Genomic DNA, 26,720 nt, shown 5'->3' on the forward strand with positions numbered 1-26,720 from the left:
GTGCCTTGCAGAAGTATTCAGATCCCTGACCAATTCTCTCATATTACTGAATTACAAATGGTACATTGAAATTTCGTTCTGTTCGATATTTTATTTTAAAACACTTAAACTCAAAATCAATTATTGTAAGGTGACATTGGTTTTATGTTGGGAAATATTTTTAAGAAAAATAAAAAAATGAAATATCTTGTTTGCATAAGTATTCAACCCCCACACATTAATATTTGGTAGAGCCACCTTTCACTGCAATAACAGCTTTAAGTCTTTTGGGGTAAGTATGTACCAGCTTTGCACACAGTATTGGAGTGATTTTGGCCCATTCTTCTTGGCAGATTTGCTCCAGGTTGTTCAGGTTGGTTGGACGACACTTGTGGATGAATTTCCTCCCAAGCTTCAGTTTTTAACGGACTGAAGCTGATTCTCTTGCAGTATTTTCCTGTATTTTGCTCCATCCATTCTTCCTTCAACTGTAACAAGATGCCCAGTCCCTGCTGATGAGAAGCATCCCCACAGCATGATGCTGCCACCATCATACTTCACTGTAGGGATGGTGTGTCTTGAGGCATGGGCAGTGTTAGGTTTGCGCCACATATAGCGCTTTGAGTTTTGGCCTAAAAGCTCTATCTTGGTCTAATCTGACCACAAAACCTTTTCCCACATAGCAGCTGGGTCACTCTCATGCTTTCTGGCAAACTCCAGACATGCTTTCAGATGGTACTTTTTGAGTAACTGCTTCTTTCTTGCCATCCTCCCATACAGGCCAGTGTTATGCAGAGCTCTTGATATGGTTGACTGGTGCACCATTACTCCACTCCCAACCACTGAACTCTGTAGCTCCTTCAAAGTGATTGTTGGCCTCTCTGTGGCTTCTCTCACAAGTCTCCTTCTTGCCTGAGCGCTGAGTTTTGAGGGACGGCCTTTTCTTGGCAGTGCCCGGGTGGTGTGATGCAGCTTCCACTTCCTGATTATTGATCCAACTGTGCTCATTGGGATATCCAAACACTTGGATATTATTTTGTACCCTTTCCCTAATCTATGCATTTGTATTACTTTATCTCTAACTTCTGTAGAATGCTCTTTGGTCTTTATTTTCCAGATTTTATTTTACAGATTCACAGCCTTACCAATGATCCTTCAACAGTGGGGTTTTTATCCAGAAAATGTGACAGCAACTTTAATGGTTCACAGGTGGAGGCCAATGGTAAGGTAATTGTGTCCTCGTTAGGGCAATTTCTTTCATCGGTGCAAACTGGGAGCTTCCACAGCACAGGGGTTGAATGCAAGCAAGATATTTCAGTTTTTTATTTTTCTTAAAAATATTTTCCAACATAAAACCAATGTCACCTTACAATAATTGATTCTGAGTTTCAGTGTTTAAAAATAAAATATCAAACAGAATGAAATTTATATGTACCATTTGTAATTCAGTAATATGAGAAAATTGGTCAGGGGTATGAATACTTTTGCAAGGCATTGTATATATATATATATGCAACAAATTAATGTGCTTACCCGTCACACGCAATTTCAGAATTCATCACCAGTTTTCTGATACAAAACCCCTCTCTTCACTGTTACAATTTATTTGAATATCCGTCACAGCTTGCGTTTTTTTTTTCTCTTGCATGCCATTTTTATTGTGCAGTTACACAGCACTTCCTCCAAATTCAAATTTGCAGCCAAAACAAAGCTAACAAAACAAGCTACGGTAATGTAGCAGTTAATCGTTAAACAGTTTTAGATACTATGGTGTCTTTTTTATTTTTATTTCAAAGTATTAACTGTATTACAGTCCACGTCGTCTTTTGACAAGTGATCTTTTTTTAATCATATTGTTCTGAATAATAACACCTCTGTTGAAAATATAGCACTGTACCAACAAAACCAATACTGTACATCTAAATGGAAGCCTACTTATTTTAAAATACAGTCCTTTCAGCTATATATTTTTAATATTGTATCTTTTTTGTGTTCCCTGAAAAACGGGCAAGAGCTAGAATAGGCCAAAATAAAATAATCAGATAAGCGTCACATGCGTCACAGAAGTCTTATGTCACAGAAATTTATAGGGTCGGATATGTGAGTGCTGAATGTAGTCTACATATTTAATATGCCAAACAATACATATATCGGTATTCATTATCCTAAACAATGTTTTCGATACTGTACTTTTAATTCTAGGCTTTTGAGAGCAAGAAGCCAGACCTGAGATTTTAGATTTTTTTTTTTTTTGTTTCAATTCATTTACTATTGAAATGAAAGATGTTATGAATGGAGATTAATGTATGACAGGCAGGTATACTGCATACACAGGAAATTAATTTAAAATAAAACAGGACGGCTTTGCAGCTGTGACGTCAGAAACAAAGAAACAAAGTCAAAACAAGGAATGGTGGGCAAAACTGAAGTGCAAACGAGGCTCAGTGCGCTTATCAAATAATAAAATAGAAGATTTAAACAAAACACCAAATAAAAAGGGCACAAGGGCCAAACAAACAGTTGTTTACTTCTCTTCAAGGTTTACTTTCCTTTACCACCAGACTCGTTCCGCCTCTCAAACACTCTCCACTGTCCAGCCAAAGCTGCAGGTCTTTTATATTCTGCACTAGGGGTTAACAAGCTAGTAATAATCTTATTACCCCTCAGCCATAGTCTGCACGAGATTAATAAGCATGCGTAACTGTCAGCTAGTTAAATAATCAGTAGCTGATCAGTCACGCATCCTCAAGAGGTTTTTAAAATATAAACAATACAAAACAATAACAAATAATATTGGCTTTTGCCTTCATATATACATATAAATCATAATATAAATAAATAATAAACAAAGGGGCGGGACACTTCACCGCAATGATACTTTATATTTTATTATTGTAATATACATTTATGTATAGCTTAAATATGTTATTGTAATCATGGACATTAATATCCGCTTATTGCAGATCTATAGACTACATATAATTAATTGGATGAACTGCAGGAATCAGAATGTACCATATACGCCGTCTGTCTGGTCTTTTATATTCTTATTTCCATGTGACACTACTATCAAATATGATTGGCTGGTATTGAAAATGTTGCCCTTGTGTCGCCTGAAAAATAGAAAATCGTCCCAAGTGGGAGAAACGTCGCCGGGGTGGTCACACAAGGCCGTAAGAGTGGGAGGCTAACAAAGTACAGTAATCACCTCTCTAAGCCATCCTACCTTAACTAATCTTTTAAGCTTAAATGGCATATCAGTGCAGTTTTGTGGACAGATTGACTAAACCCAACATGTATCTGTTTAGGGAACTAGTTTTAAATAAAAAAGCCTCTAGATTCAGTCCCATAGTTCCCAAAACAGGGAAAAGAAGTAGGGCTAAAAAGGAAATAATATGTTACCAGAAGTGCTTTCCTTTGCAAACAATTTCTAGATAAGAAAAGTAAAGAAATAAAAGCCCTTCCGATATGCCTAGATGTTGTACTGTGGTACCTGGTAATGACACATTTGAGAAGGGAACAACAGGCTCACAATAGTCTGAGCATTACTGATGGTTCTGCAAAGCAGTCGACCAGAAAAGCTCAGTAATATTATGTAACTGCAAACAGCTGCTCAGTTCAGGAGGGCACCAAAGCCTCTTATTTACTGCAGTTGTAATTTTCAATAATTGTCAAATGCTGAAAGAAAATATTGTAGAACCTTCAAAAGCTACAGTAGCTTCCCTCTATGATTTAAAAAATATCCATAAAGAAAATATGTAGCCTCTGTTTCAGCACCATTAAAGGGCAAACAGAACATGAAAGCAATTGATATATAGTATCATCATCTTGTTGCTGCAAGTGGTACTATTTGTCTGAAAGTGTCAGCTAGTGCTGTACCAAGCATGCTTTAAAAGGGAGGGGAAGAAGCTTGCTTCCTAAACGTTTAAACATTTAAATGTTAACATGCTTTGAATGTTTGTAACCACTCGGATAACCTGTTGTATAACAAGCACACCAGTAGTATAAAATAAATAACTACAATATTAAGGTTTATAAGAGTACATTGTGTGCAATACAGATACTTATGATTTTGAAATACTGAATATTAAACAAATAACAATCCAGGCTGTTACCAACCTCAACTTCTAGTAGAGTGTCTGACTCTGAAAAGCTTTACTTTTTGAAGAATGTACCTAATAAATGCAAAGGTATTACATTTAAGTGTGAAACTGAACATGGTTTAGAAAACAGCTTTATATACCAAAAACTTGTGAAAAATTGTAAGCTAATAAAAATGTGGTGAACACTTCTTTTTTTTTTTTGATGAACTGAAAACAGCCTCCATTTGCACATATCTTCCACCCACGTCTCTAATTGCATTGTTGCCAACATCTATGTGAGCCACACATTTATACATTCATGATATTAATGGCCACCCACACAGTTGTTACAAGACAGTATATGCTCTGGAAATGACATTCGATAATATTCTCTACATGTGATAGAGAGTGAGTGAATCCAAGTCATAAATCTCCTCCCCAACTGTGAGAGCACTGTATAACAGGAACAGTGTGCCCTGGACTGGATGGGTTGGAAATTCAAAGGGGGCATGACGAAGCAATCTGTTTCTTTGTTATGGTTACGAAATGGCCTGTAAATGGATAACTGTGATTGTTTCGTGTTGTTTTGTATGTCTCAATAACTGTGTCATTTGTCATTTGTAGACTGCAAACAAATCCGGGCGCTGCCAGGAAAAAGCCAGCACCAACCCTGGACCCATCCCTCACCACCGAGCAGCATGGGACATGCTCCACCTCCACAACAACCCCTCCAATGGAGGGCCTAACCTCCCTACCATGGAGGCAAGGGCTGGCCCCCAGCTGGGGTAGATTCGAGAGATATGTAACCCCAGTGCCCTCTGCCCCCCCTATCTGTTCCAAGTGCCACCAGACAGGAAATATCGCCTGACTGTGCTCCTCGACAATGAAGTTCAATGTGGCGATATGTTAACTGGCATCGGAAGCGGGTAAGAAATGGGGAAATGGTCGAGAGGGACCTTGTATTGTTGATGTGGTTGTCAGTGAAGTGAAAGTGAGTACCCATGTATTAGTACAGCAGTTCTCACACTTTTTAGGCAGCATTCCACTTCCTCTTGTCTGTGGAACTTGATGACCCCCCCCCCCCCCCCCCACCCACCCACCCACCCACCACACACACACACACACACACACACACACACACACACACACACACACACACACATATATAGGGACATATACTGGTATAAAAAAAAAAAATCCAAATATGCCTGCGGCTTCTCTGTATGTCACTGCTGTTTTTTTTTTTTTTTTTTTTTTTTGGTTTTTGTTTTGCACGAATCAGTCACCGATCCATCATAATACGGACAAACTTAACACCATAAATTACAGTTTACCGATTGTGACCAACGCTTACTACATAGTAAGCTGATAAACAACATACATTACCAGATGGCAGCCGACTTCATCTCAAAAATATGCAAGCTTAAAAGGCACCAGTCAGATGCACAGCACAATCTACAAACTTTGACAGGCCTGGAATAGTCAGCATAAAGACTTGTTTTAAGTAATATATACCGTATAACGGGAAATTTTGGCTGGTATTAAATTCGGCAGATTTATACATTGGGGGATTTTTTTCACAGCACGTTCGCAAAAAAAGTCACAGTTTTAATTCCAAAAACATTTAAATAAATGTTTACTTCATTAAATATGTCTGCTAAAACAGTATCTTACTTACAGTGACTCATAATAGCATCTACAATGTAGCTGCAGCAACTAGGGCTGGGACTGTGCATCGATGCATCAAATCATTGCAATAACATTGGATAAAATAACCATCGATAGTTGATTAAATTTAACTCTACAGTCTTATTCCTTGCCTTTCCGTAGGTTCCCTAATAATAATAATACTAATAATAATAATAATAAAAACCTCCCTGCCCACTACGCAGCACGTACGTTTTCGATGTATTGGCAAGCATGGCCCAAGAAGTCAAAAGTATTAGTGATACGAAAATTACACAAGAGTTTGAAGTCGCTACAAAAATGATAGCTTGTGTTCATAACAATGCCTTTGCTTTCTGCAAGTGAGCATGCTGTGTTACTTTTTCAAAAAGCTTGGAGGATGTACAAGTCTATACGTCAGTGGCAGCAGCAAGGAGACTGGATGCACATTTTAAAAAGAGTGAGACTGCACAAGCGCTTTAAATAGGAAACAAACAGAAATGCTGAACACAGAAAAAACACCACTCAAGTTAATACAGGACGTACAAACAGGTAAAACACGGGTTATTATATGTTTGAACGCCTTCTTGAATAAGAATGGCCTGTTATTGTTGGCTTGCCAAACCCAGATTTGACCAGAAAGTCTGGCGCAGCTACTTTTAGATCTCACGACTGAGCAGTGGAAGCTAATGGCTGAGATACAACCACTACTACAGCCATTCAAACTGGTTACAGTACTTTTGAGTACAGAGAAAAACATTATAGCTAGTTCTTTGTACCCACTTGCAACATGGTTAAAACACAGACTGACTGAAGTTCCTGATGAAGAGGAGACACCATCTTCTTGAAATTCACCTGATTTGCTAATTCCAGTTACATGGAGTTTGAGAAATAAACTAGTGCGTAATTTGTCTCAGCGATTTTGTTTACATCTTTTGACCTCACGATTTCGCCAGCTGGATTTCCTATCCGAACAGGCCAAAGCCTGCATGTCTGAAGCACTGTCTTCCAAACTAGTGAGGCTGGTGGAGGACAACCTCGAAAATGACAGAAATCGTGCCTGTACAAGTGAGTGCAGCACAGAGGACTTACCTGTTAAAAAGAAGAACAAGACCCAACAAGCAATGGGGTTGTTACTTCGTGGACGGCAACAACCACACACTACTTCCAAGGAAATCTTAATCTAACAAGAGATAACGATGTATGCTTTTGAAACTCCATTAAACATCAGCAAAGTTCTCCTGATTTGGTGGAAAAATAACTAGACACGCTTTCCCAACCTAGCAGCCTTAGCAAAAAGCAAAAGTTAATTATCCCTGCAACATCGGTCCCGAGCGAGCTGTGTTCAGCAAAGCAGGGATGCTTGTGAACAAACTCCGTTCTTCTTTGAAACCGGAGAATGTAGATGCCATAATATTTCTGAAAAAAACTGAAAATAAGCTCTGAAGAACACAGACTTTGTTACGTTGGACTGGTAAAGAGTTATTCTTGTGTTCCCCGTTGGAGTTTTTTTTTTTTTTTTCCTCTAATCTGGTTGCTGTCAAGTCATGTGGACAAGACAATAAAACATTAAAAATATTACTAATTTTTTGCATTACAGTGTGACTAGACATAAATAATTAGAAATGTGTAGTTTTAAGTTCAACTGGAGAAATGTTTACTTTTCGTGATTAGATTTGATGAAAATATATGTATTTATTATTTACATGTTTCTTTTGCGTTAAAAACGATGCATCGATGAGTCGGGTCTCTGTGAAAAGACTAGCAACCTGAAGAACAACAAAGAAGTCCTTTTAATCAGTTTCAGTATTTATCGTTCTTATATGGACCTTAATTTTAAGAACCAGTAAACTTTTATGATAAGCAGCTGTCTCAGTTTTAAAACTATAGTTCACAATACAACACAGTGGAACTATCATAGTACTACCATGCAGTAATTGTTGGACATTATTGCCAACTGTGAAATCTTTAACAATAAAGCCGAAATGAAAATGCTTTTATTTGCTTCAAAATCATTTCTAACTGGTTAATAGACTAGCAAGCACTGGCAAAATCAAGTTTTATACGTTGCAAAACGTTTTAATGTTTTGTTTTGTTTCTGGACTTTGCGATGCCTGAACTAATAGTAATATCTACCATAACAATCAAACATTTTGTTACAGACTTTCAATAAGTCTGACACAAACAATTTTGGCTGCTATTTAATTAAATTAAAAAAAATAAGAACACAAAAATGCTTAACATAAAAAGAACAGTCTTACTACAGTAGCAGCCAGTTTACACTGCCTCTAGGTTTCTGATCGAATCATCAATTCCATATTTTTAAATCCATTGATGGAAATGTCTGGTGCTTCTTTAATCGGTTGTGTGTACCAGTCTGACAGAGTGCGGGATCGCTACGAATACTGTATGCAACCATCCGATTGGTGGAAGTATTATTGTCGTAATAGGTTCAAATGTGTGCTTTAATTTAAAAATAAAATGAAATAAATTAAATGTTTTTTAAAAAAACTGAACTTTCTAACCCCCCCACCCCTCCCACAGATGGACGGCTTGGTGGAATTCAATCAGCCCCTAAAGCAGATGCTGAGATGGGTTGTGAACCAAGAGCAGAAACAGAGGGCTTCTTTACCTCATTTTTGCAGAGAGAGAGGTGCTACAGAGTTTGACAGGGTTCTCCCCTTTCAAGCTCTTGTATGGCTGGCAGCCTTGCGGCATCCTCGATCTGTTGACTGTTGAGGGGTGGGAAGATCACAAAGGCTTGTTGTCGTTTGGCCCAGGACAATCTTAAATTGGCTCAGCGTCGGCAACAGCAGCAGTACGACCAGGTGACAAGGTACTGTTGCTTCTTCCCATGTCGGAATCAAAACTGTGTGCTAAATGGCAGGGGCTATATGAGGTGATTCGGGCTACAGGGAAGGTGAATTATGAAATTAGGCAGCCTAATCGCCGGAATGAGCAGAAAATTTACCACATCAATTTACTGAAGCCCTGGCAAGCAAGGGATGCCTTATTTATAGCCCCATGTGAGGTACAGGATTATTTTGGGCCCTGTATAGAGGCCTCTAGCACTCAGACCATTCCGCTGTGGGAACATTTACTTCCAGATTGAGAGAGAGACCTTACAGGATCCTGGAAAGTCAACAAAGAGGTGCGGGATATGCTCGAACTTGGGGTGATTGACCCTTGCAGGAGCAAGTGGTGTAGTCCAATTGTGATAGTTGCCAAAAAGTACAGCTCCAATTGCTTTTGCGTTGATTTCCGTAAGGTAAACACTATTGCCAAGTTCGATGCCTTACCCATGCCTCAGGTCAACGAGCTTCTCAATAGACTGGGAATGGCCAGGTTCATCTCAACTTTGGACCTGACGAAGGGATGCTGGCAGATCCCATTAACCCGCAGTTCACTGGAGAAAACTTCATTTTCTACCCCTAATGGTCTGTTCCATTTAACAATGCCTTTTGGGCTACATGGTGCACCTCCTGCCTTTCAGAGACTAATGGACCAGGTTTTACACCCACATCGTGATTATGCAGCAGCGTATATTGGTGATGTGGTTATTTACAGCTCCACCTGGCAAGAGCATTTGGCTAGGCTCACGGCCATCCTACAGTCACTGCGGGTAGCCCAGCTGACAGCCAACTTGGGTAAATGTGGATTTAACAAATTAGAAACTAAATATTTTGAATTTATTATGGGACATGGGCAGGTGAAACCCATAGCCACCAAAATCCAGGCTTTGATGGGACACGGCAATCCCGGTGAGGTCTCTCTTGGGGTTGGCTGGTTATTACCGAAGATTCATCCCAGGTCTTATACCGAATGATTCATAAAACACCACCACAGAAGATGCCAGTTGGGAAAAGCAAACTGGTCGGTGAAGGTTGGTCGTTAGTATAAAAATAAATAATTCAGTACTGATGCCACTTAATGAGGTACATGTAACTAAATCCCGAACTTGTAATATATATATAGATAATATATATTGATGTTCCTAATTATTAACTTGCATCTGCCATTACAGCCAATTTCAATGGGGTACCCACACATATAAAACGTATCTCCTCTTCTACACACCCTAAAGTGCTGATCTATAATTGGGAATTGGGAATTAATCACTTTTTAAATATTTTTTAGGTTTTATTTTTTTTTTTAAAGATATATGCTTTAAAAAATACTTTTGGAATATTGTGTGTGTTTGATTGTGTGTAGGGCAGGAGATAGCAATTGAGACAAAAAGCAAGTTATGTTATTTTAATTATACAGTGCTTTGCAGAAATATTCACCCCCTACAAAGTTTTCACATTTAGCTGGCACCTGAGCTTACTCCACGACGCTTTCAAATTAGACTTTACATGTAGAATCTACACAAACTACTCCACATTGATAAAGTTAAAAAATGCATATAGAATATTTACAGAGAAAAACAGATTAATCTCGGCTGCATAAGTATTCAACTAAATCAGCTCAGGTGCAAAGGATTTGTTTGAAAGGTCACAATTAGAGAAATGGTTTCAGCCTGTGTGTAGTCAAAGTGTTTTATAACTTGTAGATAATTTCCCTCAGGTATATAAAGATTTTCAAGCTGCAACTGACATAGTGATCCAACAAATCAACCATGAAGACCAAGGAGCTTTCAAAAAAACACGTCAAGGATAATGTAGTAGAGAGGCACAGAGCAGGAGAAGGCTATAAAAACCCCCGTTATTGCCATCATAAATATTTTGCAGACTTTTTTTTTTTTTTTTTTTTTTAAGTGTGGACATGTCAATTATAGTTGTCAAGTGTACTTTTGACAGAAACTAATGTTTTTTCTGGTACCCGATTTCAAAGGAACCGGTTCGCATGTCTGTATTGCTCTCCACAGCAGTGCGTACCATGAAATGTTCCTGTCAGGACAGCTGAGGAAGTCAGCACCTCTGGTCAACACTTCTTTTTAAGTAACAAAAAAAGGCTTATTCACTTTCAAACATGAACTAATTTAGATGTGTAATGGCTGCAGTATAGGATACTGACCTTAAAGTTAGGGTTTTGGTGTGGGGAGAGGATTATTCATTGTTTTACTGACAATAATAGTGTGGCAAAGTTGCCCCACCCCTGTGTGTATCTCGGTGTTGTATGTTGCGTGTAGTGTGTTAATGTTGGTGTATAGTCATTGGTACACAGGATGTAATATGGGTTATGTACATTATGTACAATATGTTTAAAATGTACATTTGTATTTAGACAAAAGGATTGCACAGCACTTCACGTGCATGTAAAATGTAACAATATGTGAGCACGGGGAATTGCACTTTATTAATTCACGTGCAGTTGTACCGAGACTCCAACTGAATGACTGATTAGCAATCAAGTCTCGGTACAGCTGCAAAAAAGCAGCAAGTTTTCACTCACTCGGGGGTTGTGTGTTTAGGAGTGGAGAACGGGAGAGAGAGAGAGAGGAGAAACATAAAGTAAACAATAATATCAATTGCTACGAGTGCTGGAAGGACCAGCACCGTACTTGTTTTGTGTAGCGTTCGTCCACCGTTTTGTTAGTGTCTACTCATTTTGTTTGTCTATTTATTTTGGCTGCAAGTGCCGTGTCCTGTTTTGGGGTCAGTGTTTTGTTACAACCTTTTTATTTGCTGTCTGTTTACCTATTAAATGCTGAGCGCAACCAAGCAAATCAAACAAATCAAACAAGAGTTTTCCAATCAAAACTGAAGTTTTATTGATTTGAACAGAAAAGACAAGCCCATTATTCAGGCATATTCAAACTTGCAATGAAAAATTCAAACACGATTAAAAAAAAAAGCAAAAAAAAAAAACAATGTAAACCGACTGGAACAATAACCATGACCAGCTGATGTAAGAGTGCTTTTGGCCGGCAATGCATGAATCCCGGTTGGAACTCCACGCCGGGTGTTTGTTTACAAGTCCCGTGGTCCACACCCCAAGTCCTACTCGGATCTTAATCCTGGATCCGAATAGGCAGGTCCCCACAGCCCCTGCAGCAAACAGGGATTTGCAGACACAAGCAAACTGACAGCTTTTCACAAGAGGTATGCTTAATTCTAAGGCTCCTGTTTCTGGCATAAATAAACACAGCTTAGTCGAAAAGAGACACCCGATTAGCTGTACAGGCTCTCTACTACCAGTCCCTCATCAGTCAGGAATTTGGCTAATACAGGCTACAGGTGTGGGCCAATTAAGGCTAACGATATTATACTATGTTTAAACCATACTTGCCTACCTAAGTGCACCTGCAGCCTGTTCACCGGTTAATTCCTTCACATCATGGCAGGCACGTACTCTGGCCATAGGTCCTTCTGATCTTTATGGACGCCCGTGCTGGGGTCGAACGATACTTACGGTGTACCTTCGGGACAACCACTTGAACCCTCGCCCTGATATATTATATATATATATATATATATATATATATATATATATATACACACACACACACACACACACACACACACAGTGCCTATAGAAAGTCTACACCCCCTTGAACTTTTTTCACATTTTGTTGTCAGTGCCTAAGACTTTCATGCATTTAAATGAGGATTTTTTCCACTTATCTAAACACCATACTCCACACTGTTAAGGGGAAAAACGTTTTTATTGAGAAAAAAATTATATATTAAAAAATACAAAACTGAAAGATCATAATTGGATAACCCCTGAGTTAATACTTGGTGAAAGCACCTTTGGCAGCAATCACAGCTGTGAGTCTGTTGGGATAAGTCTCTACTAACTTTGCACACCTAGATTTGGCAATATTTGACCATTCTTCTTAACAAAACTGTTCAAGCTCTGTTAACTTCCTTGGGGAGTGTTGATGGACAGCAATTTTCAAGTCATGCCACAAATTTTCGATTGGATTTAGGTCGGGGCTGACTGGGCCATTCAAGGACATTTACCTTTTTGTTCCTTAGCCACTCCAGTGTAGCTTTGGCTGTGTGCTTTGGGTCGTTGTCATGCTGAAAGGTGAACTTCCGTCCCAGTTTCAGCTTACTTGCAGAGGGCAGCAGGTTTTCCTCAAGGACTTATCTGTACTTTGCTCCATTCATTTTCCCTTCTATCCTGACAAGTGCCCCAGTCCCTGCCAATGAAAAACATCCCCATAACATGATGCTGCCACCACCATGCTTCACAGTAGGGATGGTGCTCTTTGGGTGATGCGCTGTGTTGAGTTTGCGCCAAACATAACGCTTTACATTTAGGCCAGAAAGTTCCATTTTAGTTTCGTCAGACCACAGAACCTTTTGCCACATAGCTACAGAATCTCCTGAATGTTTTTTTGCATACTTCAAAAACGGGATTCAAGGTGGGCTTTCTTGAGTAATGGCTTCCTTCTTGTCACCTTACCATACAGGCCAGATTTGTGGTGTGCTTGGGATATTGCTGTGACATGCACACTTTGACCAGTCTTGGCCATAAAAGCCTGTAGCTCTTGCAAAGTAGGTTTTTCTTCTTGGTAGCCTCTCTGATCAGTCTCCTACTTGCTTGGTCATCCAGTTTGGAGCGACAGCATAATCTAGGCAGCGTCTTGGTGGTGCCATACTGTGACAGGGTGGCTTTTTAATTTATTTTGGTATCAAGGTATTTTTGTTGACTCCAAGAACCTTTCCTACTTCCTTTCATGTATGAATGTGTGTGTGCCTGTGATATGCATGAGGAATGACCATATACATACCATTTCCCCCCCATTCTCCCAAATCACTGCAGTGTATCCCCATTCTTGGAGAACAACATAAGCAAAGAGAAAATATAATTAAAAAAAACCAAAGCTTGTATTATTCATACCTGTGTGCAAAAAGCCTTGCTGCTGATAGTAGTAGCTGGTCAGCATTGTATAAAAGATGGCCACCAGTGATACCTCAGCATATAAAGATGGCTGATAGTGCCACATCAGCAGAAACAAAATGGTTGCTGATGTTGGAGGTTAAAGGTCATAGCTAATATTTAAAAGTGCACTTTATGTTGTTGTATTGTATATGTGTATGGTTAACCTTATGTGTGTGAGTCTGGCCAAAATATTTTTTGATGATGTTAATGAAGCATGTTTGTATCTGTATTTATTTTTATTTTTTTTTTAAAAATGAGAGCTGTATCTTTAAATGACAGTTGCCTTATGAGAAATGTATGCTATATATAAAGTCCTGAGAATGCTCAGATGGGTGGTGGAGCTCTAACCTTGAAGGTGGAAGATGGAGAGACACATGGAATAAGTTTTTCTCTAGTTGTTCTTTTGTTTCCTATAAATAAATTGTTTTTTTTATGCAATTTAATTCTGGTGTATTTATCATGCATGCATTTAATGCATTTTAATTCCAGGTTATAAGGCAACACAAGGTGGAAAGTGGGGCATAAACTTTCTTTCTTTGAAAGGAGGTGTAGACTTTCTATAGGCACTGTGTGTGTGTGTGTGTGTGTATATATATATATATATATATATATATATATATATATATATATAGTAAAATACATGCATTACAAAACCTTGTATAGCTCTGCAACTATACAAGCAATTTCAATTCTGATTTCTGATTTGAAATCCTTGTAAAAATGGGCAGCATATAGAATATATTAAAACAATAACAAGTGATCTGGTCCTTGTTATGGTGAAGCTGAACCGGAAGGAAAGACGTGTATTATTATCGTGAATGTTTTGTCGTTATTAAATATATTGTTTGTTGCTATTTAGACAGCTAACATGATTTGAGCTGTCGCCAGAGGCCAGCACAAACCCGGACTACACTGCACTTTGTTTCATGAATAAGTGTATTTGCACCACAAGCATTTTAGCACTCACTGTGCACATTTGTGTTTTGTGTTGCATATGGGTGTATAAGACAGAGACTATTATTTCGGTGCCAACCCGTGGATTAAAACAGTGCAATACACACCACTGTATTGCCTGTTTCTCATTGTTATTGTTTACTGCCATTTTGTCATCAGAGTTTGGATTATAAAAATAAATAACACTGGACCTGGGTTATTTAAAAACATGGTTTAGTTTGTAAAAACTATTTTGTTATTGTTATTTTGCAGCATGTTAAGCTTAACATGGGGGGTTAAAATTCCCCATCCATGCTAAACTTGTGTAGAATGTGACCGTCTCCAGATTAATTTGTTTATTGCTAATTTGGAGACAGTCACATGTATAAAAACACGCAGCTGTGGCTGAGCGAGATTAGTGTATTCAGAGGCGGAACGAGAGACATGAGTCGTGAGATAAAGAAACTAATATCTATAAACAATTGCTACCTCCACTGGTTTTACACCAGCACAATACATGTTTGGTTTTGTCTCTGTTTGTTTTGGCCACTGTGCTGTTTTGTTTGTGTTTTGTTCAAGTGTCTGTGTTTTGTTCAAACCTTTTGTTGAGTTTATTTATTATTAAAATCTGCGCACCAGCGCTTTCACTCACCATTCTGTGTCCTGCATTTCCTGGCCCGACATCACTACAAGAGCCATTGTGTCATACAGCCCTTATACAGTACAGTATACAGTTTTGTGAGTAGAGCTCGATAGTAATACAAACAAAAAAATCTGTTTGGTTTATTCCTTTTTATTCATATTATCTTGGATCCAAAAACAGCGTGTTACACCGCAGCAAGAGCGGAGCTGTACGTGTTAGTTAATGTGATCCAGAAGTACTTATTCTATCATCATTCTCATTTTCCTTTGCAAAGAGGCCATTTGTTTATCTCTTTAATACAGGAAGTTAATTGACTGTGGTTGTGGGGAGCAGCATGGGATCTTTTTGGTTAAACAGTTATAAAAGGGTGTGGTGGAATAGCTTTCTATTCTATTCAAGCCACACAAGTATGCAAATAACCCTCATGCTGAGTTAGTAATGACACTGTGTGTGTGATTGCATGTTGATAAGTCTTCCTTTGGAACAGCTACTTATTGTCTTATAGGAATGGAAACAATGCTACAGTATAGCTGACAGTAACCTATGCCAAACCCCTTTATTAGCTGATCATTGATTAAAATGGTTGCATTATTTTATAAATCTTACCTGGCATGCACTTCCACTCACTATACAGGTTTCAAATATACAGCTTTGAAAGATACAAGTTACAGAAAATGTTAGTTTATTATCATAACCCTGGTTCACTGAAATATAAATATTAACCATTACAAAATAGTGTTCCCCTTTAAGACACCCCGACCGCTTGTAACTATACTGGGAACGAGTACAGGATGCATTTTGCAGGGTGTCGATCACCCTGTTTGATAACCTCAGATGGCTCAAATGCAGCTGTTCAGGGGCCAGACCCAGAGCTGCAGGCTTGATGGGTTGGGGTGCCACAGGGTACCCTGTGTCTGACTGAGCAGGTCGTGGTACATCGGCAGTTCCCACAGCTGGCCACTCAGGAGCTGCATTAGGAGTGAAGAACCAAACTCTCCTAGGCCAGTATGGGACTATTAAGAGAACCCTGGCCCGGTCCTGTCTGACCTTCTCCAAGCACAGTGGTTGCAATGCAAGAGGTGGATACGCATAGTAAACGTGCTGGCCACAGGTGTACAAGTGCGTCTATCCCTAGAGGTCCCCCTTCTCCTATTATGGAGAACCACAGGTTCACTTGTGCCCACAGTATAACTTTGTGGGTCACACGGTGGATGCTGGGCAACCGCACACCATCCTGGTGGTTTATGTAGGACACCACAGACACACTGTTTGTACGGACGAGCAATTTTGTCTTCCCAGGAAGGACAGTTACACCGCCTGAAGTTCTAAAATATTAATGTGGTGACCCTCCCCGTGGTGATGACATTTTTCCTGGTGATGCCGCCCAGCGCTACGCCTAGGCGCTGATGGGCCAGCTGTCTCCAGCAAGAGAATGCCTGTACAGTGACCCAGTGGGAGGGTGTTAGATGCTGCTGCCATCAAGCCAAGAAGCCTCTGAAAGACAACTACTGGTAGTGTCTACCAATGTAGATGGTTGATGACGATCTCTGTATTTGTGCACCCTTGCAGGAGACTCGGCGCAAATGAGCTATCTGTCATCCAGATAGTTGAGGACTCTGATGTCTCAGGGTCTCACGGGGCTGGTATAGCCTTCATGCATTTTGTAAAAAGAGCCCCGGGCTTGTGGCAGCAATATCCTAGGCCTGCTGCTTTGCCTGAGGCGCCGCCTGCACCTGTTGCCTAGGCACAGGGAGCTTGAAAGGACGCTTCCCTCCATAGAACATGGTTGCGGGCTGCCTCCTGGCCGCACCACCTGAGGTGGGAGCATCCTGTTGTACTGGTTTCCTTTGGAACTGGGGCTTAGAATGCCACTGAGCTGCAGTCTTATGTGGTGGAGGGGGTCTCTTAGGTAGAAGGCACACCAATTCCTGCACGATGAGATTGCTGTACCATCTCATCTACCACCAGGCCAAATGTGTGGCCTGGAGTGACCGGAGCGTCGAACACCCGTGCTTTGGAGAGCCCGAGCTGCCTGTGCGCAGCCACCAATGCTGCCAGGTTTCTGCCTATCGCTTGTCCACTAAGCTTGGACAGTCATAGCAGGTTCCTGGAAATTAGGCACAGCTCGTCCAGTTGCTGAGATGAGGGCCTATGTTTCTCAGAGAGGGACCCAATAAGTTGTGCCTGGTAAGCTACAAGTATGCTACTGTAGATTGCCAGACGTATGGTAAACGCACTAGCTGCATATGCTTTCTTTAAAATGGCTTCCGTCACTCTTCACTGCTTATTTGGGCTAGCAAAGATAGGTTAATAGTCTGAACAAGTAGAGCAATGGGGGCCTCTACTGGCAGAAAGTTGGCAAGACCCAGCTTGTCTACTTCAAACACTCTGTACAGTGAGCCTACAGAACGGGGAACAGCCACAGCCGTAGCTGGGTGAGCCCAAGTGGACTGTAGCTTGAACAGAAAAATCTGGATGAACCGGAGGGGCAGCACAGTTGATAAAGGGATGCTCGTTATAAATCCCGTTATAAATGGCCTTTCATCCCATGTTTCAGTCCAAGGATCAGGAACGCCGCTGTAGCTCGTTGCACTAGAGGCATAATCTCTGATGACAGAGGGACCTGCGTAATTGGAATGTCCAATTCAGCATCAACTGAAGGGAGTACGAAGACGACAAGTAACTAGTATTCTGGGCTCTACTCTTCTTAGCGCTGCTTCTCCTCCCCCTTGGCAAACAGCCTCAGGAGGAGGGTCCAGCCTCACTCACTGATGACGCTGAATGCCGCGTACGTGGAGGAACACTCTTTTGAGTGATGTGCTACCCGGTTCTCCGGCGTTCGCTTGTGGAAACAAATCACAAAAAGTGATGTCAGTCAAGTCCCTTTGCACATGCGCGTGTCCATCACTTGCAGGCAGTTTAGCCTCGCAAGATACACACATATGGAACCCAGACATGGAAATAGTGCTGTGTTCACAACAAACAGTGTAGACCACACAGTGGAGTATTGACACTTTATGTGCTCAGAACAGCACAATGAGCAGCTTAGTACCGAGACAGAGCTCGGAACTGACACTCGATACCAACCCGGTTGCACTCGGTACCGAAGCAGTAACCTCGAACTCACAAGCGAGAATGAGGGCGATAAATGCAGTTCCTGCTAGTGGCACATTAGCAAGGATGCCTGCCTGCAAGTCAGAGGCACCAAGTCACCCTCCTGTGATGAGTGTCTTTGGTACAGTTTTCAGGGTTGGGTGTCTTAAAGGGGAACACCCATTTTGTAATGATTAGTATTCCCTACTTGAAAGGAAACATGTACTACACTCTTAAAGAAAGCTCAAAGTTTGTTTGTCTTACCTTCCAGGAAGTCTGTTACTTCCTTGGTCATTTCACCCTGCAGTGTCTTTGTGGGTTAAAGCATCTTACTGGCTGCAAAGCATGTCAGTCATTAAGGGGCAGCTGGTTGGTTACTGACAGGAATGGAGGGCCTGAAGGGATGAGAAATGACCCAGACTGTGCAAGACAATCTAAAAGCATTTGTCTCTTTCAAAACTGCACATTTGTAAACTAAATTATGCATTGATGTGCATAGCAGAGCAAAACTATTTTAGTAAGTTACAATTACTTTAAATCTGTAGTTTCTGCTTCAAAAACAACTATCAATTTAAAAATGTGATAACCACCAACCGTAAAATAATCAACTGATAGAATGTTTTAAGTGGCAGCACGATTTGTAAAAACATGCACGTGCAGTTGAATGCTAAATAAGCGACGTCATACTTTATATAAACTGCCCTACTAAACAATGATCACAAGCAAACACAATTGTCAGTAAATGCAACACATAAACTCGAAAATATCAGCAAGAACAAGGCACTATACATGTTCAAGATTTTAAATAAACTAAGGATTTAACATTGTCCAACCACACTTTCCATCCTTTCAGTGCCTTCCTATTAATTACCAAGCCAAAAAAATACCATATCACACTCACGCAGTATTATCAAAGAGAAACGCAGGAAGCACACACCAATGCACTTATCAAAAAGTCCACGTACTCCTAGAACATAACTTTTCTGCATTTGTATAATTTATTTTAAATGGTGTTGTAAAGATGTTGCCATCTCTTTGAGTTTAAGATAGTGAGATCACTTGTGTTGTAGGGATTTATGTTTCTATGTACAAAAAAATGTACAATTTATTCCCTTTTTTTTTTTTTTTAATAAAAAAAATACAGCTTAACTTTGCAACGGTGTCATACCCGCCTACATTTTCTTCTTTCCTTTGTGTTCATTACTGTAACTTAACATGCAGTCCAAATGAAGAGGATTGTGCCCTGACTACGCAAAGCTGACTATCTTCCACAGGGAGCATTGGAGATTTTAATTTGGGGAGAAAAAAAAGTGTAAAATAACGTGTTAAAAATTTTGACGAAATGGGGGCTCCCGAGTCTCGCCTCCGTCTCTGCGAGGAGTGCGGGATGCACCCTATAGCCTGGAGGTTGCCGGTTTGAGTCCAGGCTATTCCACTGCTGACCATGGATGGGAGTTCCCAGGGGGCGGGCTTGCCTGTAAGCTGTTCAGAACTGCGTTGTCCTCCAACGCGGTAGCTCTGGGTTGGCTGCATGGCGGGCCTGCAGGGTGAAAAAAAAAGCGTTCGGCTGACGGCACACGCTTCAGCAGATAGCGCATGTTCGTCTTCGCCACTCCTGAGTCAGCGCAGGGGTGGTAGCGGTGAGCTGAGCTTAAAATATAATTAGATAAATTGGGAGAAAAGCCGGGTAAATTTAAAAAAATGAGGTTTCCAAAGCTGGGTATGTTACCCCGAGTGGGGCTTGATGGGCAATAAATGTTTCACCCAGTCATTTGTCCTAGAAAATGGATTTGGGTTGCCACTTCGTTCTAGACCAATGAAATATGACAGGTGTGAGTAGTGTAGGAGACCATGGGGAAGAGAATGGCATTAATGAATCCTTGCGATATCATAGGAGGTATTGTCTGTGGCCTCATTGCACTCTTACTAAAGCATAAACCATCCTTTTACATGTTTTTTATTCCATGCCAAATTGTTCTGCTCTATGGCACGTTTTGCCTCAGCATATCTGTAGCTTGGTCAGTTCAGGTAACTTTTAAAACTGTTTTTGTTTGATTTTAAAGCTTATCTACTTTTATAGATTCAATATTTAAGCCATTTGGGTAAACATTGAAAAAGTAGACTCGATTTACTAGTCACCTTAGATTTAGTACGTGTTTCAAATGTCACTTGAACTTTTTAATTACAGTGGTTTGCGATGCAGGTAATAGTGACCGAAGATGTTCTTTCACATAAGTATTTATTGCCTACATACCATAATGTGCTTCATAATATCAGCCCGAGGACCTTATTTAACCTGCAGATTCATTAATCTAAATCAAAGTTGATATTTGTTTCAGAGTTTGCTGTCTGTATATGTTAATTATTTATGTTGATTACATCGTTATGGAATTTTGAGTTTAAACTCAGGGGACCTGTGTGATTTTATTTACAGTACCAAAAGCATCTGTACACAGAAATACAAGTCCTCTCGTGAATGAAATGCAGCACTCTGACTGGCTCCAGTTGACCAATGATGACAATGTGGATTCTAGTTAAGCATTAATGTAGCAAGTAATTGCCTCATTTGAGTTAATAATGCTATTATAAACTAAACAAATGTTTGTGTGCATAAGACTATTATATTATATAACATATACTAATCTCAGGGCCTAAAGAACTGAGCTCCAAAGACAGGCTAAAAGAACTAAATCTATTTAGCCTGCAACAACAAAGAATTAGGAGGGCTTGATTAAAGTCTTTGTAACCTTAAAAGGTGTCAACATAGTTAAGCCAAACCAATACTTAAAGCATAGTACAGAAACTAGGACCAGAGGGCACAGTTGTAAATTAGTGGAAATACTCAGGACAGAGGGAAGGAGACACTTCTTTACATAGAAAGTGATGAGGGCATGGAATGGACTACCTTGGCAGAATTGCTTGGATCCTTTAAAACTGAACTTGAAAAAGTTGTTAGATCAATCAGCTAATAGGAAACGGACAAGCTCAGATGAGCCGAGTGGCCTCCATTTGTTCATAAATGTTCTCGTTTTCTGATGTTCTCAAATATTTTGGACTGGATCAATGTTTAAAGTGACTTTTACATTTCTTATGCCCCATTATTTTTTAGAGGGCATCTACTGTAGTCTGATGTGACTGAATTTAGATACAAAGTGGACCTTCAGCTACAGGTAGACTCTTCTATGAATTCCAGTCAGTTAGAAATACTCAGGGTAGAGCTGTGAAAATACCCAGTGATCTCCAAACCCAACCCTAATGCCAGCATATCCTTGGATCTCTCTAAAATAAAACCTTTGCTTTTGGAAAGAAACACTTTGGGGTGATTACACAAAGGACAGTTGATGCAATCCCTATTATGTGTATTTTATGTGATTACTGCTTACGGTTGAAGCAAAGCTGATGCTGAATGTGTGGGTTACACCTCTCTATTGTGGGTGCTGTGCAATACCCTCAGCTAATGTAAGCCAGAAAGTTAATTCACAATTTTTACAAGCACCTATAAAAAAAACTGCTCCCAGTACATCCCTGCATGAGCAAACATGGTTATCAGGTGACTCCCAAAAAACAGTATGCGACAGATGAGAGGGAATAAAGAGTAAGTGTGTATCTTAATACAGGGCTTCGACACTGAATTAGGAACTCATTACTACCCTTTGTATATGATGTAGTTTTTTTTTTTTTTTTTTAAAGTAGTGAGTAGTTGTTTCTTGATGAAAGAAATGCACAGTCCTTTTCTTCAGATATAAGTTTGGTTTATTCAATACATACAGGTTTAATTCCGGAAACAAAAAGAACGCTCAAAGCAAAACAGTACAGATCACACTTTCATATGCAAACTGTACGGTGCAAAACTTCAAAACAAAACAGAACAGAACAAAATAATACAATGCAATACTGTAGGTTTGATCCTCCAGGACTTTCTCGATCGATAATTCTCCAATACTAGTCTTAATGAAAGAGAGAAGTGAGCTGAGCTGAGTGTACCTTGATTAAGTAGCCACTGACCTCAGCCTCACCCTCCTTTCTTCTTTTTGTGGGTTCAATCACCCTGGGCAACCCCCTGTGGAGAGTCTCATGTACGTGTCGTAAAGAAAACTGATTCTGGCTCACACTGCCTAAGATGGTGTTATCTTGGTGTGGCCCTTTGTTCCTTTATGCTGCTTAAGATGGTGTTATATTGGTGTGGCTCTTTGTTCCTTTATGCTTAACCTATGTCTTGAATGCATCGGTTCCTCCAGCAATGTGCTATTGTGTTTATTCCAGCAGTCAGTCGGTTGTCGTCAGTGTAATGAAATGCAATCTTGCAATCTCGCATTTACCAGTTATTATACCTCCTCTGATAATCTCCTTTTAAAACCAACAGTGTACAAACCTGCAAACACTTATATCTTATATTACATTCAAACTTCTTTCATGTTATCCAACATACGCCACTTTTAGAAATAAAGTTGGGGGGGGGGGGTCCTACCGTGACAGAGTCGCCCACGAGGTACCCGAGCCACCTGCTGTCCTCTTCGCTGGGTATAAACTCTGTATACGCCCAAGTCTAAACTATCATGCTATGATCGTTACAATGTGTGTGAGTATTTGTCATGTGTGGTAGTTATGTGTCTCTTGTGTTTCACCCTACAAAAATAATCTTAAAAGAGCATGTTTCTCCAACAGTATAACCTTGCATTGCATTCTGGTCGATGCAGATTGTGCACTACTTGCAATCTGGAAAAGGTGACAGGGAGCATAGTTTAACTTTCACTACTGGTGGAAAGCCTGGTTTCCATTGAGGCTGCTGCAAAGACCACTCTGCAGCATTTTTATGTTTAATCAACTGGCAGGGATCCACAGTTGTCCTAGGCTGCCAGACAGAGGGAAGTAGACAATTTGATCGACCAGCAGCTGGATGTCTTGTGTTATTTAATGTAAATGAAGTGCCTGTTTGGGAACAATTGATTAGAAACAGCCACAAATTGGTGCAAATTGTTATCCTATAAAACGGAATTAGGCCATCCTTAAAAATGTTTGCTGCTTACCAAAAACCTTACGTAGATGTTTTCTGTTTCTGTTCTGGATCATTTTCAGATTTCTTTGAACATGTAGTAGGGTGTGGTACAGCAATTCAATATTTTGTATTATAATAACCTTGTCCCGCTATCCTTGCGTTAGGAAAGTGGGTCATTGCAAATAATTAGATCATTCTTTAATCACTATTCAGCCTATGGCACTGGGTGTCAACCATGACCTTTAAGGAGGTGGAGCATTGTTGTAATTACCTCAAAGCTATAAACAGATCAGCAGCCAGTTGTACAGCAAGTGCTGTATTTAGATATTAAAGAACAAATAGCTTCACATTTCACTTTCCTTTCCTTTTTATATTTATATTAGTTTTAAATAGTTCCAGTTTTTGAGTTGTATTGATTTTTTTTGTTGTTTTTTTTTTACATGGGAACTAGGAAAGTGCTTTGAAAATCAGTAAATTAAAAGTTCTGGAAACTGATAAGTTTCTGAGCTTTGCCAAACAAAAGCAATGTCCCAGGTTATTAAAAAAAAAACTCAAGATTCAAGCAAAGGAATTACTTAGAACGACTACAAATATATAAAAATGATAATAGAATGTAAAAATTAAACTGTTTAAATGTCATTTGAGGTAATGACAGAACAACTACTAATTAGAAAGTCAAATATTTTATTTGGTCGACTGTATTTGATGCTTGTTCCTCTATTTGTGTCAACACCCCCTTTTATCCCCAGCATCTGATGTTTTTAGTTGGATAAGCAATTACCTGGGTATATGAAAAAATGTGCAGTGCGACATCTGCCTCCACTACATCCTCTCCACAGGGGATTTCATTAAATAAAAAGTTCCTCTTGTTAATTACAATTTTGAGAATGGCTTTTTAAGTACTCCTTACAAACACAAGCCCATTCATACAAACAAAAAAGTTGGCAGTTATTGCTGATTCATCATGAATTATTCAAATAGTACAATTTCAGAGTTATTCAAAAAAAGGGTGAGTCATTTAACATTATAAATTATTCATATGGTGTCTGACAAACTAAACTTGTAATATTAATACCAAAGGTTTTAAAACTCAGTTAACTTTTGAACAAATTTCCCAAGTCCTAGTTTTCCAGATTATATTTTAATGCTTACAGTACGACTATATCATTCTGTAACCTGACTAAAACTATACTGCCTCTTCAGTAGAGTAACCTGTATACCCCAGTGTCCTTTAAGCACAGTAATTGAGAGTGAGGGAGGCCGAGACAGGACCCTTTTACCTGTAGCACATGGACTTAATTTGAAGAAACATTTCAAACTTACGTCTTCACATTTTTAAGTCTATACATTTTATTTTTATTTAAACCTTTTAAATGGTATATCACACATACTTTCAATAAAAAAGTTGATTTAGGCTAGTATTATCAGTGATATTTATACCATAGTTCAAAACGCTACAGAATGGACACAGAAGATACACACTTTCTTCCAATAACTGAGGTTACAGTAAGCATAACATTAGGGTAACAGGATATGTGTTTTGGTATTCAGGTTTTAACATTTATATTGGCAGTATGCCAATGTTTGTTTGTTTGTTTTGTTCTTCATTGTTTGTTTTCATCATTGTGCCTTGAGGGACTGTCTTAATTGCCAGGAAACCACTGTAAACAAATACAGTAAAATTGGCACTTACTTTGCTAAACGTTTACTTATATGGTACAGAATTGTGAATCGCCAGGAATTAGTTTTGTGTTTTCAAATCCATTTCTTCCTCTTTAGAAGTAGCAGTATTTAACCTTGTGGCTCTGAGTGTCTTTATATTATCTATTTAGATTAACTGTTTACCAAGCAAGCAAAAAAAAAAAAAAAAAAAATAATAATAATAATAATAATAATAAATAATAATAATAATAATAATAATAATAAAAACCAAAGAGCAGACCAGTGAACAAATGAATTTGAAACCCGTATTACCACTGCTGAAGTTCATGCCATGCAAATATGCGACCCACACAGCCAACTGAAAAATGTTGAATTCTTAAATTGGAAGTTTTGCACCTCCCATGCTACGTGAATAACCAATATGATTTTAAATATGTCCGTATAAGATTGACGCCCGTGGAGAACCTATTTTAACCAAACCTGAGGTGTACTTTTATTTTTACATCATCGTGGTTTGGAAGCTAATCAAAAGATTACAGTAATGTAACACGATTGTATGAGCAACGTTATTTGACCGAGTATCAAACGAATGTACAATTTCCAAACACCCAACATTAATGCTTAACATATCATATTCCTCGCTAACAGAAACACACGTGCAATGTATGCAGTGCAGATAGTATTTAAAATACAGTGTGCGTGAGAATCGTATTGTGAGAAATGCCATAACGATGTTCATCTATTAAGCCAGTCCTAAATTAACTGAAATACAAACATGTTCACCTCACATTCATAAGTTTTTGTTTTGTTTTGTTTTTTTGTGGAGGGGGGGTGGTGAACACAAAAAAAAACAGAATTGTACAACTGTTCAGCCCATTACAATCCACGCTCATTCACAAAAAATAAATAAATAAATAAAAACATTGATAAACATTTTAAACACACCCACTCAAAACACTACCCATGCCATTGGACAGCGACAAGACCAAATGCGAGCCCGCCCCTCCAGACCGCTCAGGCCATCAAATCATAGGACTGAACGACTATCAATCACATCGCACTTCAATCAGTCCCGACTGTTTATTGGCCAGCGTCGAAGCAGACCGTTAAACTCCAGCCCACTTTGTCTGAACATTCTAGTTTAGTGGAGCAGGACCGATAAAAAAAAAAAAAAAAAAAAAGAAAAAAAAGAAAAAAATGCAGCGCGTCAGCTGAAGTTAAACACAGTATAAAACACACCTCTTTACACTATGCTATACTGCAAACCCATATAGGCTTACAGTATCTTTGTGTGTTTTTAAACACATTTACAATTTAAATTAGGATCAATAAGAAAATAACGCAACATTATTTTCAATCAAAGCTCACCTACCTGTTTTGCAAGGCGGTTGCTTCAAGCTGAAAAATGCAAGGTATTTTAATTCCCGTTGCAGAGTGCGCCAACGTACAATTCACTCACTGACAGATTCCGCCATACTGGATTTTGGCATAATAATCACGTGTCGCGCTCCTGCATTTGTATCAAGGGCGGTGCTACTTGTCTGGCTGTCTGCGACTACTATCTGTTACAGAAATGTAGCATGAGTGTGTGTCGTACTTTCCTAGCTAAAGCTCAGCTGTAATTATTTGATTAATTATTTAGTTTTTTTTTTTTTTTAAGTATTCTGTTATTATTCTCTAATATTTTACCACAGCCAGCACCAGAACATCTAATAGCAGCCAACTACACTGTACTAGTCCGGACACACAGTGCTAGTCCTTTCAGATACTAGAAGTAGTATTTCATGTCAAATACATGGATTTAAAGGTGCACAAAGTACAACATAAATAC

General features: G+C 39.3%; 1 protein-coding gene across 1 annotated transcript in view; it reads right to left on the bottom strand.

Annotated features, from left to right (window-relative positions):
* Window positions 1-26,382, bottom strand: part of LOC121322045 (histone deacetylase 4-like) — a 282,533-nt gene extending 256,151 nt beyond the window's left edge. The window contains exon 1 of the mRNA XM_041261508.1: window positions 26,262-26,382. The gene's annotated coding sequence lies outside the window, so the exon portion shown is untranslated. The remainder of the gene's footprint in view (window positions 1-26,261) is intronic.
* Between the last annotated feature and the right edge of the window lie 338 nt (window positions 26,383-26,720).

The sequence above is a fragment of the Polyodon spathula genome, chromosome 10 (genome assembly GCF_017654505.1).
Source record: "Polyodon spathula isolate WHYD16114869_AA chromosome 10, ASM1765450v1, whole genome shotgun sequence".
NCBI lineage: Eukaryota > Metazoa > Chordata > Actinopteri > Acipenseriformes > Polyodontidae > Polyodon > Polyodon spathula.